This window comes from Triticum dicoccoides, chromosome 7B (genome assembly GCF_002162155.2).
Source record: "Triticum dicoccoides isolate Atlit2015 ecotype Zavitan chromosome 7B, WEW_v2.0, whole genome shotgun sequence".
Lineage (NCBI taxonomy): Eukaryota > Viridiplantae > Streptophyta > Magnoliopsida > Poales > Poaceae > Triticum > Triticum dicoccoides.
Window position 1 is genome coordinate 389630283 of NC_041393.1, and position 13517 is coordinate 389643799.

Sequence of the window (13517 nt, forward strand, 5' to 3'; positions counted from 1 at the left end):
CGAAATCACCCGGAACACTTCCGGTGTCCGAATATAGTCGTCTAATATATCAATCTTTATGTCTCGACCATTTCGAGACTCCTCATCATGTCCGTGATCACATCCGGGACTCCGAACAAACTTCGGTACATCAAAACTTGTAAACTCATAATAAAACTGTCATCGTAACGTTAAGCGTGCGGACCCTACGGGTTCGAGAACTATGTAGACATGACCTAGAACTATTCTCGGTCAATAACCAATAGCGGAACCTGGATGCCCATATTGGTTCCTACATATTCTATGAAGATCTTTATCGGTCAAACCGCATAACAACATACGTTATTCCCTTTGTCATCGGTATGTTACTTGCCCGAGATTTGATCGTCGGTATCCAATACCTAGTTCAATCTCGTTACCGGCAAGCCTCTTTACTCGTTCTGTAACACATCATCTTATAACTAACTCATTAGTTACAATGCTTGCAAGGCTTAGGTGATGAGTATTACCGAGAGGGCCCAGAGATACCTCTCCGACAATCGGAGTGACAAAACCTAATCTTGAATTATGCCAACCCAACATGCACCTTCAAAAACACCCGTAGAGCACCTTTATAATCACCCAGTTACGTTGTGACGTTTGGTAGCACACAAAGTGTTCTTCCAGCAAATGTGAGTTGCACAATCTCATAGTTGCAGGAACTTTGTATAAGTCATGAAGAAAGCAATAGCAACATACTAAACGATCAAGTGCTAGGCTAACGGAATGGGTCATGTCAATCACATCATTCTCCTAATGATGTGATCCCATTAATCAAATGACAACACATGTCTATGGTTAGGAAACATAACCATCTTTGATTAATGAGCTAGTCAAGTAGAGGCATACTAGTGACTTTATGTTTGTCTATGTATTTACACATGTATCATGTTTCCGGTTAATACAATTCTAGCATGAATAATAAACATTTATCATGATATGAGGAAATAAATAATAACTTTATTATTGCCTCTAGGGCATATTTTCTTCACTCACGAGTAAAGAACTGAAATAGCAATATCATATCTAAAAGGTGAAGCTATCCGATGGTGGAGAGGCACTGGTTTTATTGTGTCCAACACCCCTAGCATAAATTTTGCAGCGCTATCACTCAAAAAATTGCTGTGACATCCATTTGTGAAAATGTGAAATCCTTCCACAAGCTCACACAAACATCCTCAGCGGATCAATACATCTGTGAGTCTAAACACAACATGAATTTGATGAGAAGTGACAATCCAACAGTACCTGATAACTATTATATGCACAGTTTTATCTCAGGTTTAAATTCATACATGCAAAGCCATCTTGAGTGCCTAGAACCAATTGATATGCAAAAGGCCATGTGGCTAGCAAGGAGAATTGAGAAATCCTTCCCCCTATTGCTCCTCCAAGACCTTATGTTCCCAACTACAAGAAAATAACAGTATTGGAACCACCCAAACTCCCACTGCCCAATAGTACTTCTGCCTCTGCTGTTATCCAACAAGCCAGAGAAAAAGGAATTTGCTACAATGCAGAGAGCCCTAGTTTCCTAGCCACAAACAAATGTGCAAGAGTTCTCAAAAAGCACAAATCCAAGCCTTAGAAGAAAAGTCAGGAACTCTTGATATAATATACATAGTGGATGTAGAAGAGGAGTAGTCTGATACTGAAGAAGAACCTCTTGACAAACAAGAGCTTAAGATATCAATACATGCATCAACTGGATACCTGAAGCTAAAAACAAACACACTTTTTGCACTACAGGTGAGAATAGGCAAAGCAGTAGCCCTAGCTCTTGTAGACAGTGGCAGCACCACCACTTTTATATCTCCAGCAGCCGCTCTACAATATGGGTACAACATTACACCATTAAACAAGTTCCAGTCACTATATGTCGTGGACTTAACACGGCAGATGCCCTAGCAAAAGGACTTAGGTGTGGAGCCATCGCAACTAGGTTAGCTTGAAGGGGTTGAATGGGACAAAGGGCACAGAGAGTTTACCCAGGTTTGGCCCCTCTAAATGAGGTAAAAGCCTACTCCTGCTTTAAGTTGTATTGCTTGGGTTTCGATTACCAGGGAGCGAATACGCTCTACCTAGTTCTCAATCGATTGTTTCTTGAGTTAACCCGCCGCTGGGTCACCCCTTTATATACAGGTTAATGCCGGCGGCTTACAGAGTCCTGGACGGCTCACACAAAACGTGACCGACTCGGTTTCTAACTAAGATTGCCTTACAAAACAAGTTTAACATATGGCGGCTCACTCCCGTGGGCCTCAAGCCATTTCCGGGTCTTGGGCCTTCATCAGGCTCGTTCTATGAACCGTCATCTCCATGTCTTCTTGGACCTAATCGGGCCTCTTCATCTTTAAGTCGCCAATGGCATGACCTGGCCCCTCCTGGGCGGGTCATACCTAGTAGTTATATCCCCAACATTAGGCCCCAGGTCGATTTGTACTTGTTCTCATCAATCTTCCCTTTTTGACTTAGCAGAATCTCTCATTATCAATTCCTTATCAATTCACTGTAACCCGCCATGATGTCACATCACGGAACTGTGGTAACCCGCCATGACATCATGCGCATTAACTTCGCACAAAGCCAGGATATCTCAACGTATCCTTATCTTAATGGAGCTCCCAGAAATTGAGGCGTCCATATAGCCACATAATCATTTTTGGCCTCCTCGATTCTTGCGCATGCCGTGTACCAACTTCCTTATAAATAGGGACAGAGGCCCTTCTTTTCACTTTTTACCCCTATCCTCATATCTTCTTCCTCCTCGCGACTCTGCTACAACCGAGCTCCGCCGTCGTCGTCCTCCGTCAACCGCAACAATTTCGGCCGCTGCATCAACCTGACCAGACCAGAAAATCGCGGCGCATCTCCGCTGTTCATCAGCATCACTAAGCACTCAGCTTCCCTCATAACAGATCTGCACTAGGGTTTCCGCTGTTCGTCAGTGTTCTTCACTGTTCTTCCTTCTCCTATTTAGAATGCATAGTTTGATCCGAACACGTCGCTGAAGTTGTGCGGTAGTAGTTTAGCATCCCTTTCCAATCACAGAAAGCACCTTTTCTATACAATATCCCATCTGAGCACACGAGTTCTTCCACTGCCGCCACCTTAGGTTTAAGATTTATCTTATTTTCTGAACTACTGTAGATCCAAAATAATAGAGCTGATTTGTGGAACCTGTTTATTCAGTACTTAGCAAAATTTTCCTGATAGGTCTACAGAGAGTTATGAACTATGGCTATGTGGGCGGCTTATATGATAGGCCCCTCCAGACCCTATTAGCCCCACTTTAAGCTATCAGTATATGTTCAGAATCTGTATAACTGGGCATCATCCTCCAGTTTAATCATGCCAACCTTTATAGTATGTATTCCTTGCATACGAAATGGCCTTGCATAACGCACTTATTTTTTGATCACTGGACGGCTTAACAGCATAACCTTAATTCGGCAATATTTTCCTTTCTAGGCCTTTCATCAACAAAATGACCAAAACTATTACTTCATGCAATTGGGTCGCCTCCCGGGTTACAGAGCAGACGCTGAATGAACATGTTCAAGTGGGTGTCTTAGCCACAAAAGATGTTATCCACTGGAGAGTTCCAGGAACAGAGACCACCCCTGAACCAAAAGAGGGCGAGGTCATAGTCTTTACTGATTACATGCTCCGTGGATTCACCCTGCCCGACTCAAAATTCTTTCATGATGTGCTGCACTTATTCCAACTTCACCCTCAAGATATTGGGCCAAACTTTGTTTCAAACATCTGCAAATTTCAAATTTTCTGTGAAGTGTACCTTCAACAAGAGCCCACTATATAATTGTTCAGGGAATTTTATTACTTGAACCGCCAGACCGAGTTCATAGACGGGCCCAGCCTAGAACTAGGTGGCATTTCCACTCATAGGTCGAAAGAAGCCACTTTTCCTGCGACCGCACCTCCCAGTCATCCTAAGGACTTGGACCAAACTTGGTTTTATTGCAAAGACACATCTCTAGAAGGTGAAAAATCCTCTGTCGGGTTACCATGAAAGCCAGCTTAGCAATAGACATCCTCTACCATAACGGATCATCATAAAAGAGAGGGCCAAATATATGCCCATCTTTTCAAAGATCAGAGTCTTAATGGACAATGGGTTGACCGGAGCTGATTTAGTCCAGTGCTGGGTCGCTTGGAGAATTTTGTCTTGAGCCACCGGCCCGGTTTGATGTGTGAATATACCTGTGACGTCAAGGATCTACAATGTCACTGCCAAGTACGACTGAATGATGATGAGATCAACAGGACGACCAAAACACTGCTTAACGAGAGCTTGGAAACTTGCATCAAAATAGGGTTGAATCCCTTCTGCACCCTTAATAAACCTCCAGCTATGAGTATTTTGAACAACTTGCGACTTACTCATTATTTACTTGAACTGTCTTCTCACTGTTACTTGACTTGTGTAGGATGATCCCCCCTTTTGGAGTAAGAAACTCCAGGATAAACCAGCCAAGAAGGTCAGAACCAAGGCCAAGGTTTCCAAGAAGCCCGCCAAAAAGAAAGCAGATGCAAATGGTCTATTTACTCTAGATGATGAGTCAGAGGTAGAAATTGACTCCCATTGCTCTTTCTTTGTTCATCTTATTGACATTGATTACTATCAGGATGATGCGGAGGCCAGCCATGCAGATTGTGAAGAGGTAACTATCCTTTCCTCCGACTCAGAACCTCTGCCAAGACAGAAAGTTCATCAAGCGAGCCGGAAAGTAAGGTTTTCTCACCCTTTAGCTTATTTGGATCCCAACTTTATTTTGAAGAAGCAGCAACACGAAGTTCGCCACACGACCCCGAATAGCGGCGGTGGGAATCTCTCCTTTGACTTACCCAACACGCCGGCTCCTCGCAAGTGTCAAGTAGAGGTTTCATAGATTTTCGACTTAGCTTTTCCAAAGGCGGGTCTCATTCGACAACCCCTTAACCTTTCTTCTCACTCGGCATCTGGTGACTCCACTGGGACTCAGATCCCCCTCTTCAAAGTCTCCCCTGGGTGAGAACATTAAATTTCTTTGCTTTTAAACCCTTTGTAATAATCATGCTAATATCTTTGTATCTCATTGCCAGTGGTAAAGCCAAACCAAGAAAGAAGGCGAAAACAAGTAAAACGGGCGAAGACACCAATACCACTGAGACGGAGAAGCAAATGATGTCAGAAGCTTCTCATCTTGAAACTGTTGATGATGATCCACTGCCGAAGAACACAATGTCACCATGGATTCCATGGATGTTAACCCGGCAAGTGCTAAGATGCCAAGTCCCATCAAGCCTGCTGAAGAAAGGCTGACGATGTTATTGTCACCAGGGTTGGCTATACGGAACCATGCAACCCCACTGTTTTATCCAAACATAGTGCCAAGGAAGAATTTTCAGCTGCTGATAAGGGCAAGTGGAAGCTGGACCTGGAGAGTTATGTCCAGCTTAATGCTCATGAAATTCAGGCGCGTTATCTAAACCGCCTTCATACCAACCGTGACTTTGAAGCCGGCTTAGACAATCTGATGAAAGAACGCTTTGAGGTAAATACTCAAAAACTCTTCCCATACATATATATCTGTCAGCCGCCAAGTCTACTGAATATGAAAAAAATGAATATGCTGTAGACTTAAATAGCATCTTTGACCTTGTGGCTTTTCCATAGCAAGTTTTAACTCTATGAATCAAAACGAGTAGTCCCGAAGGGCCTGCTTAAACTGGAAGGTTAAGCCGTGACTTCAAATTGTAGTGCTAAAATCCACATATGTAGCACCTAAGGGCCGGCTTAAGCTTCATAGCTAAGTCGGGATTTATCACCATACTTATGAACAAATCCAAATATGTAGCCCCGATGAGCCAACATCAGCTGAAGAAACTAGCCGAATCATGAAAAAGTTGCCTTAAAAAGAGCAATGTGCATTAGCCCCCAAGTGCCAAGTAAAATACTTGTATTATGCTTGGGACTTCAAATAAGATGATTATAATGCTGCCTGTCTTTGTATATTGCAGGTTGATTTAAATATGAAGGAATCTCAAGTCACCGACCTATGGCAAAACATTAAGTCCCAACAATCAGAGACCACGAAGGCCAAGTCAGAGCTGAAAACTACTTTAGAAGAGACTGAAAAAATGAAAAGGGATTTCAGTGCTGAGAGAACCAGCTGGGAAACTGAAAAGGCAACTCTATTAAAAAGAGCTGAAGATGCGGAAGCTGCGCTTAAGCCGGTGACTGAAGAGTTATCCAGCTTAAAGCATCAGATTAATAATATGACAACTGCTATCTTTGGTAAGTAATTTTGTACTTTTAATCTTTCACTATCAATGCATAGCAACCATCAGCCGGTTTATCAATATTGTTGCTGATGCAGGCTCCAGAAGTTCCAAGATGGGTCAAGACATGCGCGTGAAGCTTAAAGCTGCATACACTCTTGTGGAGCAGTTATATACCGACGCTCAACGGGCCATATCTGTCATCTCACATAAAAAGCAACCACCTTCACTCATCAAAGAAGTGATGGAAAAGTTATCTATGCTGCCTCAAAGAGTTGAAGAACTAAAGTGATCAGCCGCCAGAGCCGGTGCCATCACCACGCTAAGCCGGGCAAAGGCATGGCAAGCAGAACTGGACCCAGAAGAGTTGGCCACCGGCTGCGCAAGCTTAAAAGAGGACGGGTCACCCTTTGAAGCAGCAGATTTCACCAAGTGTTTAAGGGAAATGCGCCCTTTGGCAAGCAAACTAGCTGAGGAGACTAACTTGTCAAAATATCAGGTGGCTTACACCAAAGAAAAATCAAGGGTAGCAACGCCGGTTCATGACGCTGTGGATCTTACCCCGCCAACACGTAAGCATACCTTCGGCCCTGATATTGATCCGTCGACCCTTATAGATGATGAATCTGTATTTAGAGCTTTGACTAGGATCAACTGGGACACATCTGACTTCCAGCCAATGGGTGAAGAAGAAGAAGAACCGGTGCAGGATGACCCGAAGTCTTCAACATGCCAAACCCAGAACAATTGACTCGAGGGGCGGCTCTTAAACTACAGCATAATGCTTGTTCCTAAAAAACAATTTAATCAATTTGGGCATTAAAGAGCCTTGTAATAGGCTAGTTTGAAAACCATGATCTGCCATGCCATCGTGCATGTTTCTGCCTTCAAACTGCTGATGCATTTTCTATGTGCCTTTGATAAATTTGCAAGGAAGATTATACTATTTTTGCAATGTTCCTGCAGACAATATAAATAGCATATGCCCTCGCGGTTTACACCAGGGTGGGTCACAGTGCCCAACAAAATGTTATCTGGTGACTTTTAAAGTCTATAACCAGGGCAAGTCATCAAACCGTGCATATTCATTTAACAAGTAAAAACGTACCTGTGATATGGGTTCATACTGTCGGCTTACATCGCCATATCCAGTAAGGATGACAGCCCAAAGACCTAGAGCACATAAATCCAAGTGCATAATCAAAGTATATTGGTGACTTAACGTCCAAAGCCAGAACAGGTTATCAAAACCCCAGATACGCTCAAATATGAGTCATAAGGATTAAGGCTACATGGCCTGATTCGTTTTAAACCATATGTCAATATGATACAAGGATATGAACCCAAACAATGTTCAGATAAAACAACAAATCAGAAAAAACAAGGCTTTCATAGGCCGCCAAGCCGAAATTTCAAGTTCTTTCATGGGCAGCACTGCCACTAAGTTAATCTTTCATTCAACTCTATAAGGCGGCCCTCACATGACCAACCGCCGTTTTAATCTCAACAAGTTCAGGGTCTTTTACAAGATTGAGTGTGGAGAGTATGACGGGTCATTCCAGGATTACCTGGGCGGAGTGACAAGGACATACATGCATGATAACCCGGAATTTGGTGAATACACCTAGCATACAAGCCGATTGCGGGGGTATACAAATCTATGCTCATTGAACATGAAGCCCACAAGTAACCTATAATAAGCCATCAAGGCAGGATACCTATGTTTGAACTGCGCACTACAGCAAGTTCTCTTTGATAACCTTTTAACTTGAGTAGGAAGCCCCCAAGTCATTTGCAACAAGGCGTATAAGCCGGATCAAAAGCGTAGTCATAGCTATGATCAATGAGTAGGAAGCCCCTAAGTCATTTGTAACAAGGCGTATAAGCCGGATCAAAAGGGTAGTCACAGCTATGCTCAATGAGCAGGAAGCCCCCAAGTAATCTTATGAATTGACAATAAAGACTTAGATGCTCAAAAATGAAATGACAGAGGCCCTGAATTATCAGGGATGCCGGCTTTATTATATTGATCATAATATATACATTGATGAAAGTATGTACAACACAAGAGCCGGTGGCTCAAGTGTAATAAGGCAGAAGATGAGCAATGTTCCAAGGTTGGCGGGTCTCCCCCTCCGATGTGCGTGAGTCCTTGTGATCTCGAACATCAATGAGGTAGTATGACCTGTTGTTCAGGTTTTTTTGACCACAAAAGGCCCTTCCCAAGGTGGGGATAACTTGTGCATATCTGTTTGATCCTGGATGAGCCGGAGCACCAAGTCACCTTCTTGAAAGGTCCGGGTTTTAACTCAGCAACTATGATAACGACGCAGATCTTGCTGGTAGATTGCTGAACGAGCCGCCACAAGGTCACGCTCCTCATCTAGGAGGTCAAGATCATCCTGGCATGTTGTTTCATTATCAGCTTCAACATAAGCTGCCACACGAGGCGAGTCGTGACAGATGTCACTGGGAAGAACTGCCTCTGCTCCGTAAACCATGAAGAAAGGCGTATAACCCGTGGATCTGTTGGGGTAGTATTAATACTCCAAAGCACTGAGGGCAACTCCTCAACCCAACAACCCGACGTCCTCCACAAAGGGACCATAAGCCGGGGCTTTATACCTCTCAATACTTGATCAGCTCTTTTAGCTTGACCATTGGATTGGGGGTGAGCCACTGAGGAAAAGTCAAGACGAATATGCTCTCGTTGACAAAATTCTTTCATAGCACCCTTAGACAAATTAGTACCATTATCAGTGATGATGCTATGAGTGTAACCAAAACGGAAAATCACCTTTCTAGTGAATTGAACTGCCGTTGCCGTATCACACTTGCTGACCGGCTCTGCCTCAACCCACTTTCTGAATTTGTCAACCGCCACCAAAAGGTGGGTCTTTTTATCCTTGGATCTCTTCAAATGTCCAACCATATCCAGCCCTCAAACTGCAAATGGCCAAGTGATTGGAATCATCCTCAATTCTTGAGCCAGAACATGAGCTCGTCTAGAAAATTTCTGACAACCATCGCACTTGCTAACCAGATCATCTGCATCAGCATGAGCCCTCAGCCAATAAAACCCATGACGAAAAGCTTTAGCCACGAGAGACTTAGTGCCGGCATGATTACCACAATCTCCTTCATGAATCTCTCATAGAATCTCACGACCCTCATCAGGAGAATACAACGCTGAAACACGCCTGTGACACTGCATTGGTGTAACTTGCCGTTGACGATGGTCATTGACTTAGAACACCGAGTTATTTGCCTGACCAAAGTTTCATCCTCAGGAAACTCACCCCGGGTCATATAAGCCAAATACGGAACTCTCCAATCAGGAATAGCATGAAGAGCCGCCACCAACTGTGCCTCCGGCTCAGGAACATCAATATCCTCCTCCGCAGGCAATTTAAGTGAAGGATTATTCAGAATATCAAGAAAGACATTAGGTGGTACCGGCTTACGCTGAGACCCCAGCCGGCTTAACCCATCAGCCGCCTCATTCTTCCTGCGATCAACATGTTCCACTTGATAACCCTTGAAATGACCAACAATAGCATCAACCGCACGGTGATAAGCCACCATGAGCGGGTCTTTGGAATCCCAAGTCCCTGAGTCTTGCCGAGCCACTAGATCTGAATCACCAAAGCACCTCACCCGGCTTAAGTTCATTTCTTTGGCCATCCAAAGACCATGGAGTAAGGCCATATTCAGCTGCATTGTTAGTACAAGGAAACATCAGCCTTAAGACATAACAAAACTTATCACCTCGTGGGGAAGTCAAAAATAACTCCAGCCCCCGAGCCTTCCAACTGCCTGGATCCATCAAAATGAATAGTCCAATATGTATTATCAGGCTTCTCCTCAGGCATCTGCAATTTTGTCCAGTAATTGATGAATCCACAAGCGCTTGAGACTTGATAGCTGTCCGAGGCATATACTTTAAACCATGGGGTCCAAGTTCAATGGCCCACTTGGCCACCCGGCGTGTAGCTTCTTTGTTTTGAATAATGTCCCCCAGAGGAGCAGAACTGACCATAGTGATGGGATGACCAAGGAAATACCGCTTCAACTTAGGACTAGCCATGAACACTCCATAAACCAGCTTCCGCCAATGTGGGTACCTTTGCTTATATTCAATTAATACCTCACTAACATAGTAAACCGGCCTTTGAACTGGATATTCCTTGCCTGATTCCTTCCTTTCCACAACAATCGCAACGCTAGCGGCTTTGCTATTAGCAGCCACATATAAAAGCAAGGGCTCCTTATCAGTGGGAGCTGCAAGAACCGGCGGCTAAGCCAATTGTTTTGTAAGTGCCTCGAATGCCTGATTGGCAGCATTACTCTAGACAAAGTGATCTGTTTTCTTCATCATCTGGTATAAAGGAATATCCTTTTCTCCCAAGCGACTTATAAACTGGCTTAAAGCCGCGATACGACCTGCCAAACGCTAGACGTCATTGATACATGCCGACTTAGCCAAAGAAGTGATAGCCTTGATTTTCTCCGGGTTAGCTTCAATACCTCTCTCAGAAACCAAAAAACCCAACAACTTGCCTGTTGGCACACCAATGACACACTTGGACGAGTTAAGCATCATCTTGTAGACCCGGAGGTTGTCAAAGGTCTCCTTCAAATCATCTAACAAGGTCTCCTTCTTCCTGGATTTCACAACAATATCGTCCACATAACCATGAACATTGCGTCCAATCTGGCTGTGGAGGCAATTCTGAACACAACGCTGATAAGTCGCCTGGGCACTCTTGAGCCCAAAAGGCATGACACGTAGCAGAAGGCTCCAAAGGGAGTGATGGAAGATGTTTTCTCCTGGTCCTTAACTACCATCTTGATTTGATGATAACCAGAATAAGCATCCAAAAAACTCAAACACTCACAACCCGCCGTAGCATCAATAATCTGATCAATATGAGGGAGAGCAAAAGGATCAACCGTACATGCCTTATTAAGGTCTATGTAATCCACACACATGCGCCAATTGCCATTTTTCTTAAGTACCAGCACCGGGTTAGCCAACCATTCAGGATGAAAAACTTCAATAATAAACCCGGCCGCCAAGAGCCGGCCCACTTCTTCTCCAATGGCCTTGTGTCTCTCTTCATTAAAACAACAAAGGAATTGCTTGACCAGTTTAAACTTAGGATCAATATTGAGAGTGTGCTCAGCGAGTTCCCTCGGTACACCTCGCATGTCTGAAGGTTTCCATGCAAAGATGTCCCGGTTCTCATGGATGAACTCGATGAGTGCACATTCCTGTTTTGGATCCAGGTTAGCACTGATACTGAAATGCTTGGATGAGTCGCCAGGGACAAAATCAACTTGCTTGGTATCATCTGCCGACTTAAACTTCAACAAAGGGTCATGCTCGGTGGTTGGCTTCTTCAAGGGGGTCATGTCTGTCGGATTAACATTATGTTTATAGAACTTCAACTCCTCTGTTGCACAAACAGACTCAGCATAAGCAGCATCGCTCTCTTCACACTCCAATGCTATCTTCCTATCACCATGCACCGTGATGGTACCTTTATGACCCGACATTTTAAGATGCAGATAAACATAGCAAGGCCGTGCCATAAACTTGGCGCAAGCCGGCCGCCCGAACAAGGCGTGATAAGGGCTCTTGATCTTAACAACTTCAAAAGTCAAAGTTTCAGCCTTGTAGTCATGCTCATTACCAAAAGCTACTTCCAAGGCTATCTTACCCACCGGATATGCCGACTTACTAGGCACCACCCCATGAAAGGATGTAGAGGACGGCTTAAGATCTTTGTTAGTCAGATTCATACAGCGAAAAGTATCATAATACATGATATTGATACTACTGCCACCATCCATAAGCACCTTCGTGAATTTGTAACCTCCAACCTAGGGAGCAACCACCAAATCTAGTTGACCCGGGTTGTCAACCCAGGGCGGGTGATCCTCACGGCTCCATACAATGGGCTGCTTTGACCATCGTAAGTATCAAGGGACTGCCGACTCAACTGCACTCACCGCTCGTTTATGAACCTTCTGATCTCGCTTGCACAAGCTCGTGGTAAAAACATGATATTGTCTACTATTCAGCTGCTTTGGATTACTCTGATACCTAGACTGCTGCTGCTGATTACCTTGATTGGGCTGTTGATTAAAACCACCTTGATTGCCCTGGCCTTCAAATCCAGAGTTTGAGCTGCCACCTCCAAAGCCGGGCCCGTGAGAGCTGGACCCTAACCCGCCATGCGGGCCATGATTGTCCTGATAAAAGGCGGAATTTCTATACTCCCTCATGATGAAGCAATCTTTCCATAGATGAGTGGTCGGCTTGTCTTGAGAACCGTGCTTTGGGCAAGGTTGATTCATTATCTCCTCAAGGTTGAACTTTGGCCCGCCAAACCGGGGTGTTGATGACTTCCCCTTCCGACGCTGATTGTTGTTCTGTGTGTTGGTATTAGCCACAAAATCTGAACCGCCGTCGGCTTGCTTGCGCTTACCATTATGACCTTGACCCGCCGTATTATGCTGCTGTCCCTTTGCGCCGCCGTTCTTCTTCCCCTTGCTAGCCTTCTCCTCATCAGACTCAGGGTCCTTAGTATTATCAGATTCGGCGTATTTGACAAGAGCCACCATGAGCTCTCCCATATTATTGAAGTGGCACTTAGGCCGCCCCAGCTTCTGTTTGAGGGGAAGGAACCGACAATTTTCCTCCAAAATCAGGACGGCTAAACCGGCGTTGATGCTATCCGATGAGTGGGCAATAGCCGAAATCCAACATACCAAATGGGCGGTTGACTCGCCCTCACTCTTGATACAAGTGTCTAAATCAAGAATTGACAAAGGCTGCTTGCATGTGTCCTTGAAATTCTGAATAAAGCGCGTCTTCAATTCATCCCATGATCTGATAGAGTTAGGGGGCAGTCCTTTTAGCCAGGTGCGAGCCGGCCCATCCAACATCATGGTGAAATACTTAGCGCACACAGCATCATTGACGTCCAACATCTCCATGGCTAGCTCATAGCTTCCAATCCAAGTCTTCGGGGGTTGATCCGTTGTGTAATTGGGCACCTTGTGGGGGCCCTTAAAATCCTTGGGCATGAGCTCAATACGCAAATCCGGCACTAGGCACGACACACCAATGGTCCTAGAAGTCATCCCAGCCTCCACAGACACCCACGGGTTAAGCTGAGGTCATTGATGAGCCGCTAACTGAGCCG